Raw genomic sequence first — 11,398 nt, 5'->3', positions numbered from 1 at the left:
GGATTGAATTCTTCTCCTCTGGGGTCCAAGAATCCCGGTGTCTTCGTGTGATTCAATAACAACCTTTCATTTGGGGGGCTCATCCGGGATCCTTCAGGACAAGGTAAGGATGCTTGGAGCTCTAGTTCTTTGTTCTCTTAGTGAACACCTTTTCTACCGTGTGCTTGTGTGAATGAATGGCATGCCCTTCGTGAAGCAAGTAAGGAGCCCTGCTCTGCGGTTCCACGGTGATCTCATACGGCTTATGGCAGAAACCTGTCGGGGCGTTATACTGACCTGCCAATGCCAAGAGGCACCCAATGTCTCCTTCGGGAACCGACCAGAAATGGGCAAAGTGTGTGGACCGAACTCTCCTTTCTTGGTCAAACTTTTCGGTCTCTTTGACCATTTCATAACTCCTTGGGAATTAGAAGTACTAACCTAATCTATCGGATCATAGACTTTCAAGGGACTTGTGATCTATACTGTTATTGTGTACTGCGGCTTAGGTCCCAAACTTGGATTGGTAGCCAAGAAAGCGCCTAGCCTTGCTAGGAATCGAAAGTTCAGAAGCTAGATGGAGCTCTAGCTCCCAGAACATCTCTGAGGTTAAAGGTTACTCAGATAGGGACTGCAATGGGTTTTTTTCTTTGGTAACGCCGGTTCTTAGTGGATCAGAGAAGGCTGTTATACTGGTGTGGTGATGCTTGGAAAGAACATCTCAGTTTTATGTTCCCGTTGGTCTTATTGTAGTCAGGAAATACTCAGGGTCGTGCACAGGCACTTAGGTGACGAATGTTTCCCCTAGCAGTTTTAGCTTTGGAGGCATTCCGGAAGGTTAGTCTGATTCACCCTGGGTGACAGCAGAGGCAAGCAAGGTGAAAGGTGAAGAGCTGGACGTCAAGTAGGGATGCCATCAAGTCTACCCCGGTACATCCCCACCCCATCTTGGTGGTAGAACGGGAGGGACTAGTCCGGTGCCTGCGTTGGTAAGGGACAGACTAAGCCCAACCAGGAAGGAAAAGCTTTTGGTGTAACGTCTGTCTACACCCCCATCTAGAGCAGGGAGGGACGCCTCTGGTAGAAAAATGGCGCTGGTCGCTTTTTTTCTCTCTTACAGATGGGAGCTAACAATTCCAGCCTCACTCCTTTAAACTGTATCCTGAAAAACTGGGATAGATTTGATCTCCAGGGCTTAAAGAAGACACACCAGGTCTTCCTATGTGATACTGCATGGCCACAGTATCCATTGGAGGACGGTGAACGGTGGCCAGTTGGAGGGTCTTTTAAGTATAATACTGTTCTACAATTAGACTGGGTCTAGAAGGAACAAGGGAAATGGGTAGAAGTAGCATATGTGTTGCCCTTTTTCTCTCTGCGAAATATGCCAGACTTATGTCCTAAGGGTATAGATTTGGGCGTGAAACCTTCAGCTCCCTCTTGTCCTCTTACTTTGCCCCCATACCTGGGACTCCAAACTGAGATTCAAACTGCCCACATGGAGGTCCAAACTACTCCTGTCTCAGTACGACCTCAGACTACTCTGGCTTCAGTAGAAACTCAGACCATCGAAGTAAGAGATGAGATGGAGGACAGGAGACAAAGAGAAGAGGAAAAACAGGTTTCTCCAATCTATCCCTGGGATCATATGCGCAGAGCAGCCAGAGAGACTGAGGAACAGCCACACAAGCTGTTGCCTCTTTATGAAACACCCACCGGGAGAAATAATCAGTCTGTGAGAGTTAATAAGCCTTTTTCTTATCAAGAAATACAAAGAATCAAGGAGGATCTGGGAGACTATTTTGATGACCCAGAAAAATATATTAGAGCTTTTAAAGGTGTTACTCTGCTTTATGACCTCACTTGGAAGGATGGGATGTATATCTTGGGACAAATGCTGACTCCCGAGTCAAAGACTCGAGTTTTGGGAAAAGCGGTTGCTTATGGAGATGAATGGCTTGGTAATGAATCAGTAGGGGAGAGGGAGAAGGAGATAGCGGCCCTTGCCACTGGGAATCAGGCGGTCCCAACTATAGAACCAGACTGGGACTACAACACAGCTAAAGGAAGATGGGATCAGAGTCATTTTGTTAGATGTATTCTTGAAGGACTTAGGCAGGTGTGTTCTAAGCCTTTAAACTATGGCAAATTGGCAGACATAGAACAGGAGGAGAAGGAAGCTCCTGGTAAATTCCTAGATAGACTGAGAGAAGGCCTTTGCAGATTCACTGAGATTGATCCTGAAAGTGAAGAGGGAAAAGTGATCTTAAAGGATAGATTTCTTACTCAGTCGGCTCCAGATATCCGTCGTAAGCTATTAAAATGGGCGTATGGACCAAATCAGCCTTTAGACTCTGTTAGAACTGGCTCAGACAGTCTATTATGGTAGGGAATATGAGGAAAAGAAAGGCAAAAAAAAAGACAAAGGAAAAGGCGGAAGCCTTCGCCATGGCTATGAAAAACGTTCTTAAACAGCCTGAGAAAAATGCACAGAGGGGCCCAGGTGAAAAGGGATGGGCTTGCTATTTCTGTGGAAAGGAGGGGCACCTCAAGCGGGATTGCCCTCAGGCATCTAAGCCACCCCCGACTCCATGTCCGGTCTGCAAAGGACCACACTGGAAGAGAGACTGCCCCCAGAGGCGTAAGTCTCCGGGTCAGACTCTCAAAACAATCAAGACTGAAGGTGCTTCTCAAGACAATCAAGACTGAAGGTGCCCGGGGATCCCCACACAGGCTCCTGTCCTAATTACACCTGAGGAACCCTGGATATTAATAATTGTGGGGGGCCAATCTGTCGATTTGGAGAAGGAAATGGCAACCCACTCCAGTGTTCTTGCCTGGAGAATCCCAGGGACGGGGGAGCCTGGTGGGCTGTCGTCTCTGGGGTCGCACAGAGTCAGACACGACTGAAGTGACTTAGCAGCAGCAGCAATCCATCGATTTCCTTTTAGATACTGGGGCAACTTACTCTGTGCTTACTGAAGCCCCTGGCCCACTTTCTTCCCGATCCGCTTCCATAATGGGACTGTCTGGACGAGCCAAAAGGTATTGTTTCAGTTATTCTTTATCTTGCAACTGGGATTCTGTGCTGTTTTCATGTGCTGTTTCTGATCGTGCCAGAATCTCCCTCACCCCTTTTGGGAAGGGATATACTGAGCAAGGTCCATGCTTCTGTTTTCATGAATATGGAGCCCTTCCTTTCTCTCCCTTTAGTTGAACAAAGTGTAAATCCTGGAGTATGGGCTGATGGAAAATCTGTGGGCCGAGCACAAAATGCTATTCCTATAGTTGTTAAGCTCAACGACCCACATGTATTTCCACATAAGAAGCAGTATCCACTGAAACCTGAAGTTAAGGAAGGGTTAAAACCCATCATCGAAAATTTAAAGGAGCAGGGACTATTAATTCCCTGTAACAGTCCTCACAACACTCCTATTTTGGGTATAAAGGAATCGAAAGGTAAATGGAGACTAGCTCAAGATTTACGAATAACAAGTGAGGCTGTAGTTCCTTTACACCCCGTGGTGCCTAATCCTTATACTCTATTGTCTGAAATTCCTGAACGGGCCAAATATTTCTCAGTAATTGATTTAAAGGATGCCTTCTATTCAGTGCCTTTGGCGGAAGGAAGTCAATTTCTATTTGCCTTTGAAGACCCTACACAGCCAGCTTCTCAGTTAACCTGGACAGTTTTGCCTCAGGGATTTCATGACAGTCTTCACTTATTCGGACAAAGTTTGTCACGGGATCTACAAAACTTTAATAGCTCTGAAGCGGTGGTGTTACAATACGTAGATGATATTTTGCTCTGTGCTGAGACAGAGGAAGCTTGTTCGCGAGCCTCAGAAGATTTCTTAAACTTTCTGGCAGACTGTGGTTACAAGGCATCAAGAGAAAAGGCTCAGCTTTGTCAACAATCGGTTAGATATCTGGGCCTAATCATACCAGAAGGGACTAGGGCCATAGGCCCTGAGAGAATTAAACCTATACTAAATCATCCCCTACCTATGACTTTAAGACAATTGAGAGGATTTTTGGGAATCCCAGGTTACTGTCTCATTCGGATTCCGGGTTACAGGGAACTTGCCCGGCCTTTATATAAACTTATAGCTGAAACTCAGCAGGCCCAAACCGACAAACTGGTTTGGTCTCCAGAAACTCAAAAGGCTTTTAAGGTTCTTCAGACTGCTCTCCTGCAAGCTCCAGCCCTGAGCTTGCCCACAGGGTCAGGATTTAATTTGTTTGTCACTGAAAGAAAAGGTGTGGCATTGAGAGTTTTGACACAACCCCGAGGGCCTCACCAGCAAACTATTGCTTATGTAAGCAGAGAATTAGATGTAGTTTCACGTGGGTGGCCCCACTGCCTAAGCGTAATTGGGGCAGCGGCTTTATTAGCACCTGAAGCTTTAAAAATAATTAATGGACGAAACTGTATTGACTTCTCATGAAGTGAATGGAATATTAAATTCTAAGGTTAATATTTGGATGACAGACAGTAGGGTTCTTAAGTATCAGTCATTGTTGTTAGAAGGACCAGTAACTAAGCTTAAAGTTTGTGGAAATTTAAATCCTGCCACTTTCCTTCCTGAGAAGGAAAATGAAACACCTGATCACGATTGTTCTCAATTCCTAACTTTAAACTATGCAGCTCGGGAGGATCTAAAGGATACCCCATTAGACAATCCTGACATGGAAATATTTACAGATGGCAGTTCTTTTGTTCGGGATGGAAAGCGTAAAGCAGGTTACGCCGTGGTGACTGCTGAACACGTTTTGGAAGCAAACTCTCTCCCCCAGGGAACCAGTGCTCAGTTAGCGGAGCTTGTGGCTCTGACATGAGCTTTAGAGTTAAGCAAAGGGCAGCGGATGGGCCTGATAATCTATGTGAGTCTTCTTCTGCTGACTCCAAAAATCCTGAGTCTGCCGTTCGATCCTCAAGACAATGCCTTCCTGTCCTGGGCTCACTCCTACGCTGCATTCCACAATCGGTCTAACTGCTGGGTCTGGGGAGCACTCCCCTCTTCATCAGTGGAAGGCTTCCCGTGGTGGACATCTCCACTTCAAGGAAAAGACTTTCTCCAAGTCTGTGAGTACCTTTGACAACAATCACATGCGATGTCTCTTATTCATCTGATGACATCTACCAACCCTAAAATGGACTGGTGCAGCACTTTGCACTTTAACTATGGACATGATGTGACTTTTAATTTTTATTCTGAATGTTGTGTTTTTGCTGTTTGCTCCCTGCATCTGTAAGTGTATAACTGGATTTGTTTCTAGCTGCATGAAAGCTTTTAAGTTACAAATGGTTGCTCAAACTCCTGCTACTGTTGCAGCTTCCTTCAACTACTATTTGGGGCCCCTGGATCAGATATCCTCAATACGAGGATAGGAGAATATGTTGCCTCACCAATTTAGGGACAACACCCCTTGTCAGCTCGGAAGCAGTTATGGAAAGAGAGCGATGCCCCTTTTCCCTAGGCAACATAATTCTCCTAAAAGAAAAGAGGGGAATGAGAGAGTCATTTCCTAAGCAGGTTGATAAGGAGTCTAGGGGTCCCCAAGGAGAGAGGAGTCTGGAATTCTCAAGGAGGAAGAAAGGACAAACTTTTTTTCTTTCTCCACATTCCTTAGGATTATATAACAATAATGTATCCTGACTAAGGCCAGTCTCTGGATTAAACCTTCTGTTATCTTAAAATGTAGATTATGGGAGTAGACCTGGTCTTTACAAGGATGTATCCTGCCTGAGGACAGTGTTATCTTAAAATGTAAATTATGGGAGTAGGTCTGATGAGGTCTTTACAACCTCCAGCCATTCTTTGGATTATGTAACTTCATTGTTAACACTAGCGAGCGGGTACTCTTTCTGCCCCCTTCTGATGCCTATGTCAGAAGCTTTCTCTGTCTCCTTTATACTCTAATAAAACTTTATTACACAAAAGCTCTGAGCGATCAAGCCTCGTCTCTGGCCCCGGATTGAATTCTTCTCCTGCGGGGGCCAAGAATCCCGGTGTCTTCGCGTGATTCAACAACAACCTTTCACTAGTAAAGTAGTGCTCCAAATTCTCCAAGCCAGGATTCAGCAATACGTGAACCATGAACTTCCAGATGTTCAAGCTGGTTTTAGAAAAGACAGAGGAACCAGAGGTCAAATTGCTAACATCCACTGAATCATCAAAAAAGCAAGAGCGTTCCAGAAAACATCTATTTCTGTTTTATTGACTATGCCAAAGCCTTTGACTGTGTGGATCACAGTACACTGTGGACAATTCTGAAAGAGATGGGAATACCAGACCACCTGACCTGCCTCTTGAGAAATCTGTATGCAGGTCAGGAAGCAACAGTTAGAACTGGACATGGAACAACAGACTGGTTCCAAGTAGGAAAAGGAGTATATCAAGGCTGTATATTGTCACCCTGCTTATTTAACTTATATGCAGAGTACATCATGAGAAAAGCTGGACTGGAGAAAGCACAAGCTGGAATCAAGATTGCTGGGAGAAATATCAATAACCCCAGATATGCAGATGACACCACCCTTATGGCAGAAACCAAAGAAGAACTAAAGAGCGTCTTGATGAAAGTGAAAGAGGAGAATGAAAAAGTTGGCTTAAAGCTCAACATTCAGAAAACGAAGATCATGGCATCTGGTCCCATCACTTCATGGCAAATAGATGGGGAAACAGTGGAAACAGTGTCAGACTTTATTTTGGGGGGGCTCCAAAATCACTGCAGATGGTGATTGCAGCCCTGAAATTAAAAGACACTTTCTCCTTGGAAGGAAAGCTATGACCAACCTAGACAGCATATTAAAAAGCAGAGACATTACTTTGCTAATAAAGGTCCATCTAGTCAAGGCTATGGTTTTTCCAGTAGTCATGTATGGATGTGAGAGTTGGCCTATAAAGAAAGCTGAGCACCAAAGAATTAATGCTTTTGAACTGTGGTGTTGGAGAAGACTCTTGAGAGTCCTCTGGACTGGAAGGTGATCCAACCAGTCCATCCTAAAGGAGATCAGTCCTGAGTGTTCATTGGAAGGACTGATGCTGAAGCTGAAACTCCAATAGTTTGGCCACCTGATGTGAAGAGCTGACTCATTTGAAAAGATCCTGATGCTGGGAAAGATTGAGGGCAGGAGGAGAAGGGGGCTACAGAGGATGAGATGGTTGGATGGCATCACGGACTCAATGGACATGAGTTTGGGTAAACTCTGGGAGTGGTGATGGACAGGGAGGACTGGCGTGCTGTGATCCATGGGGTCGCAGAGTCAGACACGACTGAGTGACTGAACTGAACTGAACTGAATTGACAAAAATTGTATCTGTTCCACATGCACAGCTTGATGTTCTCACTTCTGTCTACACTGTGAAATAAGTACCGCAGTCATGCCAATTATAATTAGCGTGTCCATCAGCTCCTGTAGTTCACCTTGGTCTGCGGGTCTGGTGAGGACACTTCGGGGCTACCCTCTGAGCAGGATTGAGTCTACAGTAGAGTACAGTTGGCTCTAGTCACATTGGTACACATCAGGTCTCCAGAACTTAGTTGTTCTTAGTTGCGCTGGGAGAAGCAGCCACCTCCTCTCGGATTTATGGTGGTATTTTGCCCCAGCCCAGTTAGAGACTCTGGAGCCTGGGAGATGTGCTCTGTGGACGTGAGGCTCCCCTGCCCTCCCGTCTGCGGAGACGATGCTGTGCCCCCGCCCCGTCGTGCCCCTGCACTGAGGGAGAAGTCTGAGGACTCTGCGCTCCTCTAACCCCCGAGGCCGAGCCGGCCACACAGAGCTTGTCCCTTCTCTTCCTGCTTTGCAGCCCCACGTGTGTCTGTGACCTGGTGCTCTCATGAGCTGAGCAGCGAGGCGGTCTCTGAGGCAGTGGCCTGGAGCCTGGGGACGTGGCGTGGCTGCACCCACTGTTCTCCTGGGGAGGAGGGGGCCTGGGCCCAAGGAGGGTCCTCTCAGCGCTGAGCTCTGCCAGCTTGCAGGAGGGGAGACAGGGAAACAGAACCTCCTCTGTTTATCCTTCGAAGTGGTTCTTCTCGGTTTTCTGCTCATCCGAGGTGTTGCAGCTCACTAGCTGAATTCTGCAGCTTGCATAAAGGTCACGAGGCCCAGATAATCCCAGTTTATCAGTGTTTCTGTGCGAGATGAGGGCTGAGACTTCCCCATCTGCCATCTTGCTTAAAGCGCTGATTAAACTTTCTGAAATGTGTCACAGTGAGGCCAGAAATGGAAAACGGAAATGATAGTTAACTAGTGTGTGTGCTCAGTCACTACAGCCGTGTCCGACTCTGCGACCCCACGGCCTGTAGCCTGCCACGCTCCTCTGTGCATGGGATTCTCCAGGCAGGAATACTGGAGGGGGTGGCCATGCCCTCCTCCAGGGGATCTTCCCGACCCAGGGATTGAACGCAAGTCTCTTACGTCTCCTGCGCTGGCAGGCGGGCTCTTCACCACTAGTGCCCCCTGGGGAGCCCTGATAGTCCACATACACAGGGAAAAGTGAGAAGGGTAAGCAGTTATCTGGCGCCCTTTTGGAATGAGAGAAACGGACTGATGGTAGGCTGCACTCGGGCTCCCCAGGCGGCTCAGGGGTAAGGAATCTGCCTGCCAGCGCAGGAGGTGCAGAGACTCGCATTCGATCCCTGGGTGGGGAAGATCCCCTGGAGAAGGACATGGCAGCCCACCTCAGTATTCTTGCCTGGAGAATCCCTGGGCAGAAGAGCCTGGCGGGCTGCTGTCTGTGGAGTCACAAAGAGCTGGACACGACTGAGCGAGCGCACACACACACACACACACACACACACGAAGAGACTGCAGACCCAGACAACACGCCTGCCCACTCCGCAGACCGGATGCCCCCTCCCTCGGTTCTGCAGTTTGTGTGTGCATCTTCAGTGTTTTATAAATGCAGTATCACATCATCTGCATACAGGGACAGTTTTGCCTCCTTTCTGCCCCAAGTTGAATCCTTTTTTTTTTCTTGCCTGATTGCTATGACTAGGACTTCCAGTGGTGTGTTGAACACAGATGGTGAGAGTGGGCGTCCTTACCTTGTCCCAGAGCTCTAGGAAGGCTTTCCGCTTGTTACCTTTGAGTACTGTGTTGACTCTGTGCTTGTCATAAATCGGTTTTGTTACGTTGCGATATGTTCCCTCTACTCACTTTGGCGAGACCTTTTATGATGAAAGGATGTTGCATTTTATCAGTGCTTTCTCTGAACCTATTAAGATGAGTATGTTGTTTTGTCTTTTCTCTTGTTGATGTGGCAATTCACATTGATCGATTTGCACATGTTGAATTATCCTTGTGTCCCTGGTATGAATCCAAGTTGATCATGGTGTGTGATTCTTTTTGTGTGTTGTTGAATTTGGTTAGCTAATATTTTGTTTCGCATTTTGCATCTATGTTCATAAAGCGCTCTGTTCTGTAACTTCTTTTTTGGTTGTGTCTTTGTGTGGTTTAGGTACCGGGGTGACGGTGGCTCATAGAAAGACTCTGGGAGCGTTTCGTCCTCTTCAGTCTCCTGGGAGAGTGTGAAGAGGGTCATAGAAGTTCCTCGTTGTCAGTTTGGTAGAAGTCCTCCATGAAGCCATCCAGTTCTGGCCTCTGGTTTGCATGGAGTTTTCATTGGTGTTATTAGAGATTCTGTGTCGCTTCCAGTGGCCAGTCTGTTCAGGCTGTCTGGGTCTTCTTGCCTCCGTTCTGGCGGGCTGTGTGTCTCTAGAGACGCGTGCGTGTCTTCCAGGTTTGCTGTTGGATGGCTCAGCACACAGTGTTCTTAGTACTCTCGTATAAACTTTTGTATCTCTGAGGTATCAATTTTAAAAATTAATTATTAATTAATTTTGGCTGTGTTGGACTTCCCTCGTGGCTCAGATGGTAAAGAATCTGCCTGCAATGCGGGAAACCTGGGTTCGATCCCTGGGTGGGGAAGATCCCTGGAGGAGGGCAATGCAACCCACCCCAGTATTGTCACCTGGAGAATCTCATGGACACAGGAGTCTGGTTGGCTACAGTCCATGTGGTCACAGAGTTGGACACGCCTGAGGGACAGAGGACGGTGCTGGGTCTTCCTCGCTGCCCAGGGGCTTTCCTCCCGTTGAGCTGAGCTCAGGAAGCTTTTCTCTTTGCTGCGGAGCCTGGGCTCCTCGCTTTGGTGATGTGTCTTTTCGCAGGGCAGGGCTCTGGGCCCGCAGGCTCAGCATTTGCGGCTGGCGCGGGATCTTCTCTCAGCAGGGATGGAACCTGCGTCCCCTGTGTTGGCGGCTGGATTCTTATCCGCCAAGCCACCAGGGAAACCTGGTAGCAGCTCTTGTTCCTCCCGTCTCATTACTTATTTTATGTATTGAGTCCCATGTTTTTGCCTTTGAATTTGATGTGATGGACTGGACTCCTACAGTCGTGTTTCACTTATTCACCATCATGCTTGAAAACTGACTTGTGTTCCTGTAGCAATCCAGCTTTGTGCATTTTTTGTGTAAAATTATGTTGCATACATATACACCAAACCATTCATTTTGGTGAAAGTGATTTCGACTTTTCCCACGTGAACAACCCACTTGTCCATATTCTGCTTGTACATGTGTGGCCGTGCATGCATCTTCCTCTGGGTTATACAACTGTGGGCCAGTGCTGTGTCTCTGCCCTTTTACTGAGAGTTGCTGTCGACTCTCCAGATTGACTGGGCTGATGAGTACCCGTGCCCGTGATGTGCTGGGATTCCTCTGAGTCAGCCTTGTCTCCTCCATCATTTTCTCTTTCCCTCTCTTACAGATGGACTAGGAGGTGGGCATCTCATTTCAGGGAACCTGGGGCATAAAACTGAGGTGGAGACCATCCTATGTGATTGTAATGAGAAGACACATCTGGGCACGTGGGGCCATCGTTGGAGGCTGGCTGCACCAGACTCGCAGGCTGCGCCAGTCTGGCGACACCAGACTAGGATAGTCCACCTGCTCCTTCCTTCCCACCGGCCTTCACCCAGGCACCTTGAGGTTGGCCACGGAGTGCGTTTGCCCCAGAGGAGACACACAGTTCACACTGGGCTCTTTAAGCATTTATTGCCTGCTGATTTTGTCTGTGCCGGGGCTGTGTTGCTGCGGGGGTGTGTCTGGTTGTGTGAGCGGGGCTGCTCCCTCGCTGCTGTGTCTGGGCGTCTGCAGCACTGGACTCTCTGTGGCGGGCTCCAGGACGTGCCCTCAGTCTCTGCGGCTCACCGACTCAGTTGCTCCTCGGCACATGGGGTCCCCCAGGATCACAGATTGAACCCGTGTCTCCTGCATTGGCTGGCAGACTCTTCACCACCAGGGAAACCCCATATCGTTGCTCTTTACAAAATGATATATTCCTGAGCTCATTTACCAGCGTAGCCCTGACGGTCACTTCAAACGCCAGGGTGTCCCTTCACACTGACAG

Source organism: Bubalus kerabau, chromosome 17 (genome assembly GCF_029407905.1).
Source record: "Bubalus kerabau isolate K-KA32 ecotype Philippines breed swamp buffalo chromosome 17, PCC_UOA_SB_1v2, whole genome shotgun sequence".
Classification (NCBI taxonomy): Eukaryota; Metazoa; Chordata; class Mammalia; order Artiodactyla; family Bovidae; genus Bubalus; species Bubalus kerabau.
Note: the sequence above shows the minus strand (reverse complement) of the source record.